Below are 21,316 nucleotides of genomic sequence, written 5' to 3'. Positions count from 1 at the left end.
ATAATAATTTCAGATTGCAAAACAGTGTATAAAACTTTATAGAATACGTCCTGCTAGGATTAGTGCTCAGCTGGAAACTGAGAATGCCACATGGAAAATGCCATGACATAATACAAATGACTAAGGCACAAGAGTGAGGAAACTAAACAGAGATCCAGAACATGGGAAATAAAGAGAGAGCCCTGGGATTGAATCAAGCTAAGCTGTCTTGTGTGCTGTAGCTGGGTAGTGCTCATTCAGTTTGGAATAGACAGCTCATGGTTGAGAGCAGAATATTAGACTATCAAAACAGGTAGTGTTGAAAGCTGATTACCTAAGGTTAAACCAGAAAACAAAGATTAATAAAGCGTAAAGGAAATCTTTCTTTACAGTGTTATTTTTTTGAAGTGTTTCTTCTTCATAGTTAATGTTGTGCCTGTGAAATCTGCCAAAGCCAACTGTCCTGAAAATTGGCATCTCTTTTATTTGCAAAGCAGTCAGAGAATGGCTCTTAGTGAACTGGTTTCCTACCTGGCTCAGCCCAAAAGAACTACCTAGAGATATGAGAAGGATACAGGTTATTTTCAGCAGTCCTAAATTCTACCCCAGTCCTTTTGCCTAATGATTTCTCTGCGCGACCTCCTTGTTCAGGTCCTTTCTCTGGCTAATTGAATGGTCAGAAACCTTAGAGGCACTTTGCTTTCTCCACTGACAGGAAGCATGGTGGACTTGGGTAGAAATCAGGTTGGGTAAATCCAGCCCTGTGTCTCCACACTTAACCAGCCCAGAGAGTCTCCAATAGGTAGTTTTGAGGTAGACAGCAGCGTAATGCAGACTTTTGTCTGTCAGGACCTGGACTTGGACTGTCAGTACATTTATTCATGACCACTGAGTAAGCAATCTGATTATCTGTTGTGATTCTGTATGGGTCAGATTTCTTTATATATGGAATAACTTATGGAACCACTACTTGAGGAACACTAATGACATTTTAGTGATCGCAATGCTATAGGCAGCTAGAAGGAAGTCCCCTAAGAACAGAAGACTTATAGATGAACTGAAAATTTTCAGGCCCAGTGTCTGGATTTAAGTTAATTTTTATGCTGCTGTTAGAGACAGCTTGGAGTTTCTCTAAAGAATAAGCAAAGATATTGTCCTTTTACCCTCCCAGGAGCGTAATCTTAAAAAAAATGTCTTCACTGTTTTTCTAGTGGCTATAGCCTCCCATCACATTGTGTTACCCTGTATAGTGAGGACATCTGGGGGGGATTCAACCCTCTGGCTCCAAGTGAAATTGGTACTGGTTGTCTCTTGCCTTCCAGTCTTAAAAACACTTGACAATTTGACATTCTCACTGCTAAGTAGAACTGACAGAGGCTCATCAACAATCGGACATTGTTATCAGCCCTGGCAGAAATCATACCAACAGCCTTATGTGAAGTGATGACTTGCATTTACTTCCAGCAGGATAAATGCAATTGGGTGTCAAGTGTTCCCAGTGTATGACTAGGGAACAATGAGGAAGTTACTTAAAGAACTTGTGTTCTTCCTGCTTCCATCTCAGTCATCTCGGAAGTAGATTGCAAATTGTTTAAATCTTAAAATGCTGCAGAATAAATGTCTTGTTATTATGCTGTAGTTTGATATGGCTTGGAAAAAAACTAATATGCTCCAATGATTGTTTTCAGATGTTGGTCTTTATCAGGCCCAAGATGCTGGGCAAAAGATGAAGGCAAATTGTTAGGGCCACTGTGCTTGCCAATAATTCTTTCTTTCTTCCTTCCTTTCTTCCTTTCTTCTTCCCTTCTTCCTTTTTGTTGGAATCTGGTTGTATTAATGAGACCGTTTGCACAATGCACACTGCACTGACCTTTCACGTCTAGGACAGGCATATGAATCCTGCCTCAGCCAGAGTGATGGAAAGCAATTCGGATCTGAAGGCTATAAAAGGTAAAGCTGAAATGAATTCTGACAAGTCGTAGCTGAATTCTTCTTGCACAGAAACAGCCATTCCTTTCCCCCTATCCCTGCCGCCCTTCTCTTTTTAAATGGTCCAAAATTGGCTGTTTAATATCTGTGAGCTCCAGAACCTGAGACTGTCGATATGGAAGGGTTTTATTGATGCCAGCTGAAGGTGCTCTCTTCAGGAGAATGGAGGTGTGTTGACAGTCCATGAGTGACATTCAAGTCCTGCATCCGACAGTGACCTTGGAAAAAAAATGTATGAAGAAATTAATGGAAGAATTTCAAAAGGGTTAGGTTTCCACCCCGTCATCTTATTTCATGATACTCACTTAATAAATAAAGAGATAGATTAAATATTTTCCTCTCACTACCCTGTCGTTGTGCAGACCTGTTGACAAAAATGACTAATGTGACATTTGACTAGAAAATGCTGAATGAAAGTGGGGCCCACTGTACTTAAAAAGAATCATTATCGTACTGCATAAAATAAAACACTGTAAAAACCTTACCGTAGCTAGGGAAGGATTTACCTCTTCCTCTCTCCTAGCAGGAGGTTTTGTTGTTGCTGCTTTCAAGTCCTTGCTTACAGTGCATTTTTTATATGAGTAGATTACAAGACATCTCAATAAGAGGAAATAAGAGTCAAAAGACTCTCCTGAGGAAGAAACCATCCACTTATTGTTTTTCTGAATATAAACAGCAGCAAAGGCAGTGGGAAGGAAAGAAGGGATTCAGCCTTCTTTCCACATTTGTTTTTTCCCATGGCTATAAATCCCATTGGAGTCCTGCAGGCTGGGGACCTGCTTAGGCTGACTCTGCAGTCCTGGAAACTCAGAACCAGTAAGTTCTTCTTCATTTCCTCAGCATCTATCAGGAGAAGCTCCAGCTATGCAAACCCAAATAAACAGCTGAGGGAGCACCTAACTGTTACCCACATTATCCTTTATTTTCTCTTGTTTTTTAGCTGTATGGTGCTGTAGGAAACACCTGCACAGAGCTCTGGTCTCTTTCTACCCAGCTGACTTTTTTCAACTGCGCACTGGCTTGGGGGTCAGCCCTTGCAAGCAGGTGTTTTCCCTCAGAATAACTTTCTTGTCTGAATCCAAGTGGATCACAAGGCCCGAACTTCACTGCAGGAGGTCACAGGTCAAACACGGCAGCACAGGGTCCCCTGAGTACTGTGCTTACCAGGTGTTTAATATTATCAGAGGTTATTTGCTGAAACTGTGATAGAGTGTTCTCAGCGATTCAAAATAAATTTAACGAGAACAGTTTTAAAAGCCCCCACATTAGAGGATGTCTGTTCAATGGACAGAGAGGTTAAAGTTAATTCAGTTAGGCATGTGTACTTTCTCCAAAAAGGAACATATGCACTCARTGGCTTGGCCCCATTTGTTGCAATTTTGGATCTCATTTCCATTTGCAAGAAAGATAACTGCTTGCATATGGAAGCAATAAATAAGAGAAGTCATTAAAATTTCTCTAATTTAGAGGGAAAAAAAAGAAAAGTCTTAACGAAGTAATATCTTTGCCAGGGCAGACAGAAATGTAAATTAGAGATTGGAAGGAAACCTATTAAAGGAATTGCTATGTTACTAGTCTGTTTTAATCTAATGAATTTATGAATTGCCACTTGTTAGGTCACAGACTTTGTTAATTTTCTATGTGTTTAGTTAACCAGGAAAAGTGTGGGCCAGGAGGGATGGGTGAAGGGAAAATGCTTGTGAACAATGAACCTTAGCAAATATTTTTGTACAATGAATTAAGGCTATTAAGTTCAAAATTTTGAATAAAAACAGCTATATTTAGAAAATCCAAGAAGAGAAAGATTGGTCTGCACATCTACAAAACAGGATAATACACATTTCTAAAATTTATTCTATGCTTAGTTTTGTCACTTTCATGAACTTACACCCTTTACATGTTAACAAGTTGTGATATTTACTGAATAATTTTACTTAAAAGGAGAAAAATTCTAAGAAAACTGTTTATGGTGCCAATTTACTAGTCACATGTCCATGGGCAATACTGTCAAAAGTTGTAGCTAATCCAGTACCTCTTGGGCTTTCTTTGCTCCAAAGCCTGAAGAAAAATTTTAATTCTCTCTTTTTCTATGGATCACAGAAGCTACAAATGTGATGCTTCATCTTAGTTCCTCTTTTACTGCTGGTTAGGAGGATTCCAGCTGCTGCTCGAGTGCACTAGAAAATGTTCATCTGTGAACTCACTTCTATGAATGGTGAAGTGGGATTCTCAAATATCTCAGTACCCAAATGTAGGAATTTTTTCTAGGTCTTTTTGAAAAGGCAGCCTTTATTACTGAGGATGTGGCAGAGGAGAGTAAGCACCAAAAATAAAAGAACAAGCAAAGAAAAATAAAGTCTTGTTATGTTTTATACAAGTATTCAACAATGGTTGGCCGGCTGGTGCTCTCTACAGTAGATAGCATTTTACAATCCTGTGCTATCAAATAATCAGAAAATGTCATTACATTTTCTGGACTGGTCCTAATTTGTCATTCAGTGCAGGCCTGTCCATGGTATCCTATCCTGACATACAGTGAATGAATGATGCCAATTCAGTGGCTATTTGTAGTACTATGATTTAGGGATAACAATTCTAAGAACTATGTCAGCAACTCCTCCCTCAGCATTCAGCAGACACGCAAATAAGTGAGTAGCATTGACCTACTGACATCAAACCAGATAACTATGATTTCCTTTATTTATGCAAACAATCAGATTTTAAAAGTAATTTCTGAATGGGCTGGATTCTTAGATGTTAATGAAAAATATTCCAATACCAACCTTTTGGGACACAAAGTGGTGACTTTCTCATTTTGTTTATATGGGTGGAGGAACCTGTAATAGTATTCCCTCTGAATGGGCCAACCAGTAGAGATACAAAATAAGAGGTATACACACACACACACACACACACACAAACAGATGTACGCTCACAAATTCCAGCTAAACTCTGATGAATTTCAATAAACTCCCTGTTGCACTTTGCTTCAGTGTAAATCTGTGCTTCTGTGTGATGCTTCTGGCTCCACTTAGAACTCTCAAGTAAAAAAAAATACCAAAACAAAGGCTGTTTTTGTTGCATATCTGGCATAAAAGGAAACAGAAATGAATAGAAATCTAACTAAAAAGTCTGTTCTCAGGAGGCCCATGTCTGCATTCTTGAGGGTTCAGATCGTCTGGATAAACTTTGTATAAGTATCTGAACTTTTTGGTAGGTCTCCAAATTGAACCTCTGAACCTTCTGAGGCTCATAGACAGCTAGCCACTTTTGTGCTGCTGTGGGGTTGGGCTCAGTTTGCTTTCTCATGCCCTTGACAGTGAAAATATTTACCAGGTAGTTAGTAGAATCCAGTTAGAGATGTCATGAGCCTGTCTTTTGGGTTTCACTGGCCACTACAAGGGAAAAGTATTTGCTAATGAATTAGATTCATCACTGAAGGATGAAATAAGAGTTGTTTTGTGGTTCAGATACAGGCCTAAGCCTAAGAAGATCTAGACTCTGTTCCAGGTCCTGCTACTGAGTGTATGTGATTTAAATAAGCCACTCTGAACCTCAGGACTGCATAGTTACATGGAGATGTCTATGTTACAAGAATAAACCTGTTATTTGTCAGATCACATGGAAGTGAGCACATCAGAAAGCCTGGAAATGTACTAAGTAATTCCAGAAGAATGAGTAGACTAGTGTGGTTTTAGTTGACTAGTCCCAGGTAAAATCCATGAAGGAAATTCTTAGGAAACCTAATGGACTTCAGTTACTAATTTGTTTGGTGCTCAGTAATATTTAAAACAGCTTGGATTTTAAACCACATGAAAAATATGCCACCCTGCTGTTCCCACAGGCGTGAGCCAACAACTCAAGAAAGTACACCCACCTCCTGTGCCAGTAATACATTTATTATTTATGTTTTCAATTACATTTCCATACCAACCTCCATGTGTAAAACTGAAAAATTTAAGCGTACACCCCCAAAGAATTATCCATGTTTTTCTTACAACAGGCACTGAATCTTTGAAAAGGACACCGTTCCCCTTGGCCTAAGTGGCATAATTCCCAATAAAATTTATCTGAGCAGGATTAGATCTGAGAGTCTTTTTCTCCTCCTCAAAATGAGCACGCTCAAGAAAAAAGCTTATGAAAGTGTCAGATCCTCAGCTGGTGCTGCAGTGGTTATTGAGCAGCTTAGGGCATATGACTGTTAACACCAGCACAGGAGCCAGTGCAGTATCCTGGAAATGAACTAAATAAGACTGTGTTTAAACAGGAAAGGATGTGTCTTAGAATAGGGGCCTCTGTTAAAAATGTTGTGGGCTTTGATGACACTGCAAGATTTCGGTGACCAAATACTGAAAATTTGGTGTCCAGCTCACTCTTGTAACTTTGAAGACACTATTCACATCATCTAAATATAAAGACTTACTTTCACTGCCCTAGATGATCTTAAATCAGATGATTTCTAAGGAATCTGGGCCAAAGGCACAACTTAAAAGCCTTTGTGGTCTTTCATATCATGTCCTAAAAATATTTGTGGAATATTATGAAAGATATCAGAATATCTTGCTTTTTCTCATTTGGACTTCAGGATCAGTGACCCTCCAGTATTTAAGTTTTAAAGGTCAGATCTATCTATTGTAAGTAAGAAGCAGTTTAATGCATTAGTTGGATTTCAGGCACTGAACTCAGCAAAACCCATTATTCATCACCTATCCTCCTACACTGAAAGTAACATATTTTCCATATATTTAATATAGGAAAACATGTGTTGCACATATGCTAAAGTACATGTGACATTATGCAGATACATTTAAAATATTGCAAGATTACTTTGTGTTTCTGTTCTGCTTTAATGTATTTCATGGCACAGTGCAGATTATAAAATGTATGAACATATCACAATTCTAGTGTCATGCTATATGTTTTAAGCAACACGAACACTGAGCACTTTTGTACTGTTTTATGATGTATACTAACTGATCATGTCTTTTCCATTTGTTGGCTCTCCAGTACCCTACAAAAGATATGAGGGTTATATATCTTTTTTCCATATGGATGATTGCTAATCTAATACAAGGTTTCTGTGATGCAATACATTAGTCTTAGTACAGGAAAGAAAAGAAAAAAAAAACACTGGGAGGCTGGTAGTGCAAAAAGGTAAGGGACAGGAGAAATTCCTTTTCACACATTTGTGGTAAAGGAGTAAATGAAAAGTCCTTTGGAGGTTTGCTTGAATCAGTGCTGTTTACAGAGCTCTGGGCACTTGCTATCTGTTTGATTTCTTATTTAAGCATAGCTTTTACAAATAGGAACACTGTAAAGTCACGGGATTCCAAGCGTCAGTTAAAATAATAACCCCCCCCCCCAACTTGGATACCCAATATGGGTGGTCAGCAACTATGTCAAAGAGGATTGAGTGAGCAATGTATTGAGCACCATTGATTGTATTGTTAATCCCCTTCGACCACAGTGTGAGTGCAGACACCTACCTCACTTAGAGACACCAGCATTTAGATATCTATGCTTTCAAATGGAATCCCACCCCAATTCCCCATCCTTTTCCCCTCTGCTGTCAGTGGGGTTCTTTTACGGCACAAGAATTCACCTATCTTCATGTTGCTGTGCAAGTTTGGCCACAAGGTTTGATCCCGAAAAACACTGGCATTCTGGTCATGATCACAAGGATAATTTAAGTACAAACTTAACTTTAAGTGTCTGAAATCACTAGGATTGTTCAGCACCTTGCAGGAGTGAGTCTGTAAAGCTGTTTGTCTTCTTTCATTTACAAAGTGCCAGGCCTATTTCCAGTATCACATAAATGAGATATGACAAAAATAATCTTATGTCAACAGAACTGGTTCAGAGACTAGAGAGTTTAGTTCAGAGTTTAGTTCAAGAAAACTTATTTTCCATCTTCAGTCACTGAAGGAGGCGTTTCTGATTGTCTGGGACAGATCATTAATAAATTGCCCCCAACACATTAAAAAGCACTACTCACTTGTTCCTCTCTTTATACATACAACTTCCAGTGTTATTTTATGTTTCAGTGTTACATAATAGCATTAATAGCCTTCTCTGCAATTTTTTTCTTTGTCATTCGTTAGCAACTGTCCTCCATAAAGATTGCTGTACATATTTATGTGTCTTTTCCTGGACCCATTTGCTGTCAGTTGATCTCACATTCTGAGCATATATAATGACTCATTTATTAGCTCTGGGGTCTCCTTATTTGCATGGATTACTTGTATCAATATTATTAGCCTTGAACAACCCTGGTAGTCCTGTTTATGGCCATGAGCTTTTAATTTGTAAGCTCAATTCTTATCAATGTTCAACTGTCAAGTTTTCAGTCAGCTCTAATTAGAGTCTCTCATTAAAAAAAAAGACAACAACAAAAAAAGCCAACAATAGTGGCATATTCTTACTGGCCAGTTTCTTCTTTGTCACATGCTCAGATAAAAATTACAGTGTCATTCAGACTTGAACATTTTATGATGTTTGAAATGCTTCTAAATTTGAATTACATATCTGAAAATTATTAATGACATTCTTGGCATTCCATTAATGTTATTTATTATTTATTGTGTGTGAGACGGAACTGCCTAGAGGCCTTTGCAAAGGATCAGGAGCCCATTGAGCTAATCTCTTGCTAGGCACATCAATCCAGATGGATGAGCAAATGCAAGAGCACATGGCAAACAGCAAAACCTGTTTGTCAGCTCAGAATTCTAGTCTACGAAATAAAACCATAGCGCAGAGTCAGTCGTACAGTTAATACTAACTGGTACCTTGGGCAGTTGTCACAGCTGAAGGGACAAACACTGAAAAAAATCACTCTGGTTTCAGACTTATTTACTATGAACTGCTTCATCTGTTCTCCGGCCTGAATATTCACGTTTCCTAAAACTGGCTCAGGATAGGAGGGAGTGCCTGGTTCCCTTCTGAACCCATGGTATGGGATCAAAGGGTGGCTAAAGAGCATACCCAGCCTGGGAAACAAGAAAGTGGTTCTTTGTCCCTTATTATCATCTTAAAGACTCTTTAACTCTGATGAATTGGGATACTAGTCATTGTGCTGTGTTGTGCTCATTTTGTGTATAAAGTGGTAGAATTCTGTTTCAAATTCTTCAGTCACATTTTTTTTAATGACCTATACATTTACTCTGTAAAACGATGCTTCTTTATAAAAGATGATGCACCTCCACCACAATTGTTTGAATCAAGCAGTTCAATCATTTTTCTTCAAGTTTCTGGGTGCCTGTTTACCCTTAAAAATAAAAGAAGCTACATTTTGAAATGTAAATCATTTGAAAAGAAAAGACAAAACACATATTCTACGAATGGTACACTGTGCATATGCCCAACACTAATGTTGTAATAAGGCTTAGCATTTATGGAAGAGAAGTTTGTCTGGTGCACTTTGCTCTCCTCCTCCTCCTTAATGGTGGTTCTGTACAGCGCTGTCATTTCTGACTCTCCAGAGCTCATCTGTTTATACCTGATTCATAAGAGCACTGTGTGGACTTTACACCAGAATATGGGATTGCAATTCTTAAGCTTCAGACAAGAATTTACTTTTTAACAGGAAATTATTATGTTATTTCACAGATTTTCTATGAAATAGGTGGCATTAAAATAACTCTTCAGGTCTCAATGATCACAAACTCCTTCCATGTGCCATCAGTCATATCTTCACTGATATTTCCACTTCTTAACTGTCCTTTTCTATTTCCTCTCTCTGCTCCATCATRAGGAAAAGGGCCTAGTGGTTAGGGCCTACTGAGGGATTTGGAAGAGCTGGATTCAATGATTTGTTCTGTTACAAGTTTCTTGTGTGGACCTGGGGCACTTATACAGTCTTTCTTAGACTTTTTCTCCTGTATATTTTATGAAGACATTGTTGACTTCCTGTGGGGCTGTGAGGCTTCATGAACTTGATACAGATAGGTGGTTTCTGCTTTTCTTCTCCTGGTCCCACATCAGCTTTTTAGCTATATCTGCTCCATAAGGTCAGGGCAGAGAGTGGGTGATGAAATATGTCAAGAGCTCAACAGCATAAGCAGGGCTGCTGTGTGAAGCTCCTGCACAATCACAGTGCTTTATTAACCATAACAATTTCTTCCTTTAGATTGCTCATGCTCAAAGGCCTCTGAAAGCAGCCCAGAAAATGCAAATGAAATCAGGAAATTTCCAAACGGCAACAAGACCCAATAGTCAAATAAAATAAATGAGCTGGCCTAGGAAATCCTTGTAACTTGCCACCCAACAACAGTAAACCAACCGTACAACATGCGAACTAGAAAGGAAACAAAGAAGTCTTTTAATTATTTACAGTAGGCTTATTGTGGCTAAGTAAACATTGGCCAAGGACTTATAAAGTTAACTTCAGTAAAGTGGGCTTATGCAGTAGTATATTGCCTGTACATTTCATACACATCTTTTTTTAAAGGGTTCCAGTATAGCATAAATAAAATGTATCTCCCAGCAGCAAGGCTGTTAACTTGGGGGCTGGTTTTCCACTTATCAATTTTGCAAACTGTAATAATTTTATAATTAGCTAAACTGATCATCAGCTTTCTTCTTAAAGAGAGTAATCGGGCAGCTTTAAAGCCAGAAAAAAAGTGTGCTGACACGAGAAAGCCTCCTATGGTGGGGACAGTGTAGTCTCACTGCACCCAGCGGTTTCTTGTATCTCATGGTCTCTGCCCCCAGGTGGCTACCCATAAGGTCACGTTGTTGGGTCTTTGCCTCCACTCAGGAATGGCTTGGGGAGCGTGCCCCATCCTGGGATGAGGTGCATGTAGGAACTAATGTTTCTGGCGTGCTGGGTGTGCCAGACTGTGGGAATGATGGGAAAGACCATGTATGTGTGCCTAGTGGAGCTCGGATAGAGACCAGGTGGGGAGACAGCCTCCAGGGGGTGGTTGGGCTCTCCATGACGGAGCGGGAGGGCAGAGCTACCCATCCAGGTACCTTTTTTCTGTTTGGTCATTGATTGAGACAAGTCCAAATCAATATGGCAGTCCTGCCCAGCAGCAGTCCACATCTAATACAGAGATTGCTGTAAACAAGCAAGTGAGGAAAATAGGAATTTCAGATGCAAATACTCATTTGTTTAAAAAAAAMCCCAACACAGTGAAACAAAAGCTTAAGCAGATTTGCATGTAGCGGAACTTATGAAGCCTGATTTTTTTTTCATGCGTATTTAAGTTTGGTGTCCCTTGACTACCTCAGTATCATTTCTGACTTCATCCTGTTCCTGCACTCTTTCTTGTTTACTCCCTCTCCCTTACCCTCTCCCCTCACAGCTCCTTCTGTGTCTTTAATCACCAGTTGGGCGTGCAGAGTGCTGTAGCCAGCCACCAGCCGCTGGTGTGCTGACTGGCTAACTGGTCGTCATGTGCCAGCTGGCCTGTGGCAAGAAATGCCACGTGATGGACAGCTGTCGAGCTCCCATCAATGCCTTTCCTTCAGCGACATTTTGCTTTAGCTCTCTCTCCTTTACCCCGCCTTCAGTTCTCATGGGATTTTATTATCTCTGAAACTTCAACTGCTTGTTGAGTTTGGTTGAAGTTGACTAAAAGATTCAAAAGGTATTAGAAGGAGATTGACAGGCAGAAAGGCATAAACCTTTAGGAAACCAGGTTACAACTAAAAGGGAACTCATAAAATAAAATGTATGCACTCAACCAGTGACTGAGATTATAGCTAAGTAAAATATATTGCATCAACTAAGTACTTAAAAAATGAACAAACTGGCTAACAAAACAGCAGCAAAGCCTACCTGAGTTTTAAAGAAAGTCCTTCCCATTGGTGCTAATAGATGACTTTCATAACAAAGGCTACAGCCCAAGTAAGTCAAGGTATTTCAGAGCATTTGGTGATCAAGTGCCAGAGAATGGCTGGCCAAGGTCTGATCCTTCCAAACTTTGTAGGGCAAGATGGGCCTGTGATTGTGATGTTGCTGCATATTTGGATTTGGTTTTGGCCAGAGTTTTAGCAAGAAGCAAAGAGTGATATCACTCAACACCTTCCTTATTATTTTAATGTATGAGACATAACAGTGCCACTAGTGCTGTCTATAAATATTTCTATCTTCACTTTTCATAAATGGGTGTATTTTGATTTTTACTGTAAATAACATGTTATTCTGGCCACATTGATCTTTCCCATAAGTCCTTTAATAGACTCTGCCTTCTTTTATATTACAGTATTCAGCCTTAAGTTTGAAGTTCTTTACTGACTTCCAGTCCTTAGTTGCTTATTGATTTCCCATTCAGTCTTACACATGTCCAGGTCTCCTTCTGGTTACATCTTCTGCATTTCCTAAATAACTGCGGGGTTTTTCCAGTGACTTTGGGTGCAATGTATAAATAAGTGTTTACCTAGTGTTCAGTTGAGCAGAATACGAGTTGTAGACCTATTCCTGATTTCGTGTCTCCTAAGTTTAAAGTTACAGTCTGCAATATAACAGGATGACGACAACAGTATGTTTGCTCCCTCCTTAGCCTAGCAGTTAAGAAACTATGAAAAATTCAAGCAAAACTTAAAAGTATTGCTTCACCCTGCTATGCATGGCTTTCATAGACAGCATCTGGCCTGTTATGTGGACAGTTATCACAGGAGACAGGGCATAATGCATTGCAAATCAGAAACTCAGCATTATGTAACAATCTAAAAAATATGCAAGTATGGTTTGAATGAAATACCACTCCTGAGCTACCAAACAGATAGGCAGCCAGAAAAGTAATTACAAATACAGATAGAAAGGAAAAAAGAGACACTAGGGAAACGTCTCACAATATTTTCTGGTAATCAGTCAGTAGTTTGTTGTCCTTAACAAGGGTCAGAAAAAAAATCCTACAGGTTAAATTCTTCTGGGCTTTATGTTATTTTTTAATAAAAAATAATTTATACAAAGCCCCACAGGAAAAAAGTCAACAATGTAGTTACCTTTCAATATATTCAAATGATAATTGTTATCTGGAGCACAGGATACACCAGATGGTATCACTCCAGTAGTTTGTCTCCTTTCCAGTTGCAGGCTATATAAGATACTGATCATAGGAAGCTGTCCTAACACCCAGCAGAGAGTTTACCAAAGACACTTTTACCCCTCTTATATAACCTTTCTCTTAACTAACATGTAGTATCATTTTCATTGGGTTTATTTAGCATTGCTTTCACAAGAAAGAGGGGAGCAATAATTTCAAAAAATTGGCCACATAAGGGGAAAAAAATTAAAGTATGACTTTGCAGAATCCATTGACTTTATTGCAAGGGAATTTGATGTAGAAATGCACTTTTGATCATATGTATCTCATCCTTGCTATACTTTTACAGACTTAATGAGCTACAGACAAGCCCCAAGATGAGCATTATTTCAGGGAGAAAATGGTCAAAGGGATTTCTTTTTTTTTTTTAATGCCATTTTAATTTCAATGTAATTTTTTTCTTCTGAATCACTGTTTTTTTCCAAGGTGGTTGAGTGGCAGAAAAGACATTTTTCTGTCCCAGTCAATATGTTTTATTCAGTAATTTCCAGTAGTGACAAAAATTGATTATATGAGAAGGAACTTTAAATGAATAAACAAGCAAACAAACAAAAAAGTATTGCATTCTTCCGTATTTCTTACTATTCAATGTGGAATATTTTGGTGTAATTATCTTGGTATGTGTTTGCTTTGAGTCAGGACAAAATACCACTGATAATCTGATATTTTTTAAAGATATAATTATTTTATTTAAAAAACTAGAAAGTCGCTTGCAAGGTTGAGGATGTATTTACATAAATACAAGATAATTTAATTAAGTAAGTTAATGTTGGAGAAATAAAAGTTTTCACTTGAAAATTTATGCATTTATGCAAAACTCACATTCTGCTTGAGTATCCAGTTAAGCCTTTAATTATTATCCTATGGCTACAGTCTTTGAATTTACAAACTGAGTTTGGCTTTCAGTGCCAGACCATAGGCAGGACCTAAAAATGGGAGTCTTATGTCATTTTAGGATCTGGAGATCTCACCTGACCTCTGGCTGCTAAGATAGGTCTCTGTCAGTTCTTTGTCTACTGGTTTCCTTCCTACTCTGGGCAGAGGTTGGGAACTCAGATCCCATTTCTCAGAAACACCTGTTGTGGACRATAGGCACAATTCTGAAGATCTAAGCTATTCTTCTCTCCTTGATGTTTCTTACTTGCTAATTTAGTCGCTCCCGTCTCTCTCCTCCTGAGACCTGTGAATCCCTTTCAGAAATGCTGAGACCTATCCAGACAGTCTGGCTGGCAGGTGAGCAACTGGATGTTAAGAATTCTGCTCTCAGAGAAGGAGCCTAAAGGGACGTGCCAAAGCTCAGCACTCTTGTTGTGGGTTATTTTTTCATGTGGAGTTAAGTGACTGTCTTACAGTCACCGTTGAAACCCACATGAAACTCAGAAAACCAGTTCTTTCTTCTTGAGAGAGAAGACTCTGCTTTCTCTGTTTCTCCTGTCTGACTGCGTCTTCATCTTCCCACCTTTTGTATAGACTACTTGGAAATACTATAGACAAAAAGTTAAATAATATAAATGGTATACAACTTACCCTATGGATAGATTTTCTTTTTCCTACCTACTTTATAGTAGTGCCTGGGGCATACGACAACAGACCCTCTTCTTTGCTAGTGATTTATGGACAGCATTAGATCACTAGCATATTTCCAGTTCATCCCTTCACTCTGTGCTCATGTCCACTGGCAAAGATTTATTTCCCTTTCATGATTTTGCCCAATGGGAATTAAGAAAGCTGGAGATCTAAATCTCAGCACCAGAATCATGCAAACAGTCATCTTCCCTGTCCTATCTCCTTAAACTCATACTGCATATGAAAAAGAAAGGAAGCAAAGGGAAGGGAAGGGAAGGGAAGGGAAAAGACCGAAGAGCAGAGCAGAGAAGAGAGCTCTCCTCTCACACTGACCTGTTTTGTCAGCTAAGCACATGCATTGTAAATGATAGTTTATCCTAACTAGCCAAACACTAGTTCTCATATCCGCTTATGGTTTCATTCCTGCATGCCTTTTATCTAGTTCCATCATTTTAGAAGAACTAACACAGGCTGAAGGATACGAGTCTGTAAAACCTTCCAGTTGGCTCCAAGTGCATTTCCTAACTGGTGTTATGTTATTTTTCTATAGCGTCTGGATCTCAGGCAAACATTTAAGCTTGGCTTTAGGTTTATGCCAGGAAAAGTATTGGCTCCAATATCAAGTTTAAAGACACATCACTTTCCCCTTTCCCTTTCTCCTCTCTTCCTAAAACTAAAACAATAAACTCCTAATAAAATGGGGTGTTATGTTAGTTCTTCAGAAATAATATTGTACTAGGGGAAAAAACAGTTTGCAGCTGGGCATTAAATTTGGCTGTAAAGAAGACTGCTCACTCCTAAATTTGCTACCAGCTATCTGGCTGTCTGAAGAGAGGACAGATAACACAGGGAAAATGATGGTTAAAAAGCCCTCATATCCCCACATAATATAATAATTAATTCTTCTCTTGGCTGAATCTTCAGAGTTTGGTGGGATTTTCTGAGGTCAATATTACTGTGAATAGCAGTGTCTGGAAACCACCAAATGAATGCTTGCTGACTGCTCAGTTGTGCTGAAGCCCAACTTACTTACCCAGGCTAACCTTTCGCTGTAGTCAGGCACTGATTGCTGGGACTGCAATTTTTTAACAGAAGTTCATTTTGCACATTATTTGTCACTCAACGGTACAATTTTAAGGCTGTGAGAAAAAAAACTGAGTTATTGTAATAAATATCAATGCTATGTACACTGATCAGTATTAAAAGAGAAATTCAATGCATGATATTTCTTCTTCCATACTAAGATGTTGGTCTATCATAGAATCATAATGCAAGCTAGAAATGGTGGCTGAACAATTTCTAAACATGAATAATTCTTGGTTTTATTTACACTTTCCCACAGGATCGATTAGATTTTTAATGAGCAAAATGGTGAATATCAAACAGTGCAAGATATTGTCCTTCTATAGAAATCTATGAGTGTTTTGACCTTGAAGGACTGAGCCCTTAACAGCTTGGTTTTTAGAGAAGARAAGACAAATCTTTGAATAATTCTTCATCTCTTACCTGAAAAATTTGCATCATACAAAGGAAACTGAAAGATGCACAACTAGAGTTTTGTTTATAGTATTTCCATCTTTTCCTGGTTTTGTTCTGGCTTGTCTAAACAAGAGTCTCATTTTAGTTTAGTGCTTCCCTTTCCTGCCTTGACTGCAAACACTGGCTGAAGAAAGGAAGTGCAGTTAGGAGATCCATTTTGTAAAACAGGGAATCAAAATTTTTAAGGTTTGGAAATGTCTCTGTTTTATTCAGGGAAGTTCAAACGAGTTTTCCCTTTCCAACTCTGTATTGAAACATAAATGCCCTCAGCAGGATAGCTGGCAGTGATGATTTAATATGAGCTGGATTTACCTCTGAACATATTGTATCAAATTCCATCCTCAGAGATAACTGCAATTTAGGTGCATTAGTGCAGTGTCCTCATGGTATTGTTCATGACTGGTTGCAAAAACAGGTAGCTGGCATTGCAGGCTATTTCCTGGAGGTATTCTCTTTATTTCTTTGGAGATATTTGAATCTGATGTTGCTTTTCCAATGGTTCTGACTAATGCTCATGCATTAAAAGCTCCAGCAGCCATTTTGCAGATGTTTAGAAAGGTCATAACACTGTATTTGTTTTTGCTATGGCAGTGATTTCAAAGTCATTTCCATATGTACTGTGATTAGCTTTGGGAATTAGATTAAATAATTATTGTACATAGCTGCCACCACAATCTTTTTTTCTTTTTTTGCATATTTGGCCATCTTGAATCCTTCCTTCTGAAATTACAAGGGAAGTAAAGTCAGAGAGGAACTAAATCACACCAAGGAAAAAGTCTATTTTTTCCTGTATTGCTACAAATCAGTGGCCGCCAACATGTATACTATCTGAGTTTCTTACAAAGGGTTTTAGGTACCTGAATTGCTCTCCCAGAATCAGATGTTGTTCACAACCCTGTGAAATACCTACATAATGGACAGGAGGTAATTTCCAGTAAGGAGTTTAAGTTTCACTGGTATCATCTTGCTGTTTTAGTGTGGTGAACCAGGAGAGTACTCAGCTAAATCTATGGTAGTAATGACAGTGTAGTGCTGATAAGCCCTGTCTTTCCTTTTTTTCTTTTAGTTAGGCAAACTACCATTGTTTCTTACTGTTTTGAAAAGAAGGACAGGCTGTAGTCTAGTCTTTTTTTTTTTTTTGATCAYGTCTGGTATTCTGAGTGCCTTTACCTATGTTTAAATTGGAGCTAGAATATTACTTTTTTATTTTATCCATTTAGATGTCCAGGTCTCTGTGGCAGAGACTAGTATTTCTTATGTACAACACAAAGTAGAAATAATCCTCATAGTTTAATTGAAACCCCTAATGGTATAAACAGTAAGGCTGACTGAGAATTATTTCAGAACATTTGCAGTATTAAAGTCTCTTCCTTAAATACCTAGATGACTTTTCCTTAAATCTTCAATACCGAAGTAAGCACTGTGCTCTCAAACTTTCTCTGCAGCTTTATGCCATCTGTATACAAAAATTTAAACTAAAAACATATTTTAACACAATATTTATTTTATTGGCAGTTGATGGGTCCATGGGTTGAAGTGCCATTCACAGCACAGGGGTGCTTCATAACAGACTAATTTGCATAAGTACTAAATAATTTACATATATAAATTATATATCAAAATGCTCTCCAGAATCTATTCAATTCAATGATATTGTTGTTTTGTAGCTTTTAATACGGTTGAGTCTTTAATATTTAAATCTAACACCTCTTCCAAAGCAAGCCCATAGGAATTCTTTTTTTTTTTTTTTTTTAAGAAATGCGCTGACTTCGTTATTAAGACAACAACTTGATTATGATGTTGCTGCATTAAGAGGGATACAAATGACTTCATCAGATATTTGGGCTCACCAAAAAGTTTCACATGAAGATACTCTAAATATTCAACAAAATATTCATCATTTAGAGGTTTGCAGTTGTTCAGAAAGATAATTCAGTGAGCATGGAGGAACTGCATCAATGGTTCTGCGAACCTTCTCTATTCATCAACTATGAAAGTTTTACACTCAGAAATCTAAGCAAGAAAAGAAAAGCAGGCAGCCAGAAGAAGGGCCAGAAAATTATCCCATCTAGGTTAACAAAACTTCTGAAATACCAGGAGAAAATCAAGTGCAGCTGACTGGATTAAAGGAGATCTTCCAAGGTTTTCCAAGTGGCTTTTGAAGCTAAGGGTGAGTGGGTCTCTACATTATGCAGTATGAAGCTTTCATTTAGCAACAGAATCTGGCAAATAATAACTGAATTATCCTTTTTGGATCAGGTGATTAGCCACACTGTATATTCATTATGCATTGGACCTATACAGCAAATTCTGTTTTTAAAGGAGCATTTAGAATTGTTCTATAAATACATACATGATGATTTCTAACCTTCACAGTTAGCTGTTGAAAATATTTGGCCAGAGATTTTACAAAGCCAATAGCAAATATATTTATTAGGAGTTTTTGCCTTCCTCAGTACACTCAGCATTCATACCTGATGTTGGTCTATATCAGCATGAGAAGGTATCATTATTCTATATTCTCCCTTACCTGCCTTCCATAGGCTTCTGTTGGAGGCATCCTCAGAGAAGAACCAAGACCCGCACCCTTCAGCAGCAGGTGGAATATGTTACTTCATACTATATGTGAATTGAGCCTTAGATCTTCATCCACTGTTGTGAGAGCTCAGACAGCTACCTCAAATGTGGATACATACCTACATTTGGATGCTTCTTAGATACCTGCAATCTGCTGCTGAATCCTTTCCCCAGACTTAGGGAGACATGAAGTCCACCTCTAATAAGCTTGTAAACAAATATGTCATTTCAGTAAGCTTCTGCTTTTTCAGACAATAGTCGGCCATGAGGCTAAGGACATGAGCTATGTGTTTGTTTTATTTTCAACCTACTGAGCTGCATAATATTTAATATTTTGCATAGCCCTCAGCATAGGTAGAACACTGCAAAAAAAAAGCATTTCTTTATGGATTTATCTTGCTAAATATGCTACTAAATTCAAGTCAGGTAGCAAAGATGCTTTAAGGCAGTAAAAAAAAGCAGAGAACAAACCAAGAGGAGCTATGCAATACACATTATTTTGGCRGTGGCTGTAGGCCTTGGGAGGGATTCAGTAGCCTGAACACAAGCATCTAGTGCTGTTTGATATGCCCCAGGACATCCAAGGAATTCGCATAGGGCTGACAGGTATGTCACAGGACTTACAAGAAATCTGCGTCCTCCTAGACAGGCAGCTGGAGACCAGGTGGGGTAGTCTGAGATGTCTCAAGTGGCAACAGATGCCAATGTTTAAGCACCTGAATCCCATTCTTTGTGTACAATAGAGGCTGGACCACCATTTGTGTTGCCTTGTCAGACACAATGCAGCTAGCATGAAAGCTTTCTCTCTGACAGGAATCACCATCAATGATTTGTCTTTTAAACCATGCTTAATAAAYTATTGAGTGATAAAACCCCACGCATTAAAGAAGCTTAAGGCTGGGTCCTGAGCTAATATAAATTATTGCAGCTGCACTGACTTCAGTGGAATGACTCCTTTCCTTTAAACAGCTGAGGATCCAACTCTTAATAGAGCTTATGTATGTCTTTTAAATTTCAGCTCCACTAAAATGGGATTTCTCAGAGTCAAGAACATGTGCTGCTTGGCACAGTGTGGCAGGATGCGCTTGCCTTCATTTGAGTGGTTTCAGATAGTGTCCCTTATTCAGGAAGCATCAGGGTGATTTACCGTTGCTCTTTCCAGTCACAAAAACCAATATTAAACAACAAAAAAAAGCATATATTTTGAATTTGGTGTGATAGTATATGTCCTTGAACCATTGTATCATTTCAGGTAGGAACTGGGTCAGATTCCTGAGGGACCTTACATTTCTGGAGGATGTGGGTGGTGGCTGTACTCCCATATTCCTGTGACTCCTGTCACAGCCAGATGGAAAAAACAGTTGGCACTGATATGGGGAGCACACCATGGTGCAACAATCTCTTTGGAAATGAATTCCTCCCTGGACATATCTGTCCTGTATCTGTCCTGTCCCTTTTCCAGTAAAAGACCGCAAAAAGTTTGTCTTAAAAATGAGCACCTAGTACAAAAGTATTGATACTCCTTTTCCTGTCTGCAAGACAAGTAGAATGTTTGGGTTGAAAATATTTTCCCCACTGATTGTTTTTTTATCCTTTTGTAAAATACTGAAGTAGTCCTTGGCTTTATAATTCCCAAATAATTTCCCAAGCATGGCCTAGATTGCTTCCAAGATCAGACAAGGACAGGTGTGCTGAACATGGGATAATACTATGAAACACCTAGGGATGAAATCCAATCATCTAATTTAGGTTGACAGGATAGCCTTCAGAGGCATCTGCCTCTTCCCACTGCAGATCTAGAGAGTTTGAGCACAAGGATGGTGCATTATGTTAAAGCATTTGGGGCTATATTAAGTGTTAAAATTAGTTGGAGTGGCTTCCATCCTAACTGTTTAAAACCTTTGTCTGTTGTACTTCTCAATAGGAAGAGTTGTACATGAGTGACCGGTGACTTCATTTTTTCTGTAAAAATTGTCAGTATCTTTTGTAAAACCCCCCCCACATTTTGTAGTAAGAACAGTTTTTTTCTTTTATCTTTTATGGGTCAGCAAGACCTTACTGTTTTAACCTCCTATTCCCTCCTGTCCCCCTGCCCCACCTTTGTAAATATGAGAAGTACTTCTGCAAGAAGTGTACCTTTTTATTGTTATAAATGAAAAAGGAAATGTAAGTGTAAAACATTATTGTTACCTGTAGGAGAAAAAAATAATAATATCATGTTTACTGAAATGACTGTCAGGCAATGGCAGCTGTCAGACCAGGTATGACAGTAGAGCAGAGATATCACATGGATTTATTTGCTGAAAGATCATTCACATTGGCATTTAAAATTACAATTTTCTGCAGTATTTAGCTGTTTATAAACTATTTTAGATTGAATAGCCATTTCTATTTTAACCTATTACACATTTGTCTGCTTCTCTGCTCTCTGCAAAAGGTGGATTGGCTTGCCATAAGATTTAGTTCCTTTTTTGAAGAAAGCTTTTGTTTGAGTAACTGGTTCTTGTTAATGGTTGGGGGCTTGGAYGTGAGCTCCCTGAAATTTCTGTGTGAGCTACGACTCAAGATGAGTTAAATGCCACTTGTCCGTGCATGACGCATGGAAGATTTGGGTC

Source organism: Apteryx rowi, unplaced genomic scaffold, assembly GCF_003343035.1.
Source record: "Apteryx rowi isolate R43461 unplaced genomic scaffold, aptRow1 scaffold_308, whole genome shotgun sequence".
Lineage (NCBI taxonomy): Eukaryota > Metazoa > Chordata > Aves > Apterygiformes > Apterygidae > Apteryx > Apteryx rowi.
Note: the sequence above shows the minus strand (reverse complement) of the source record.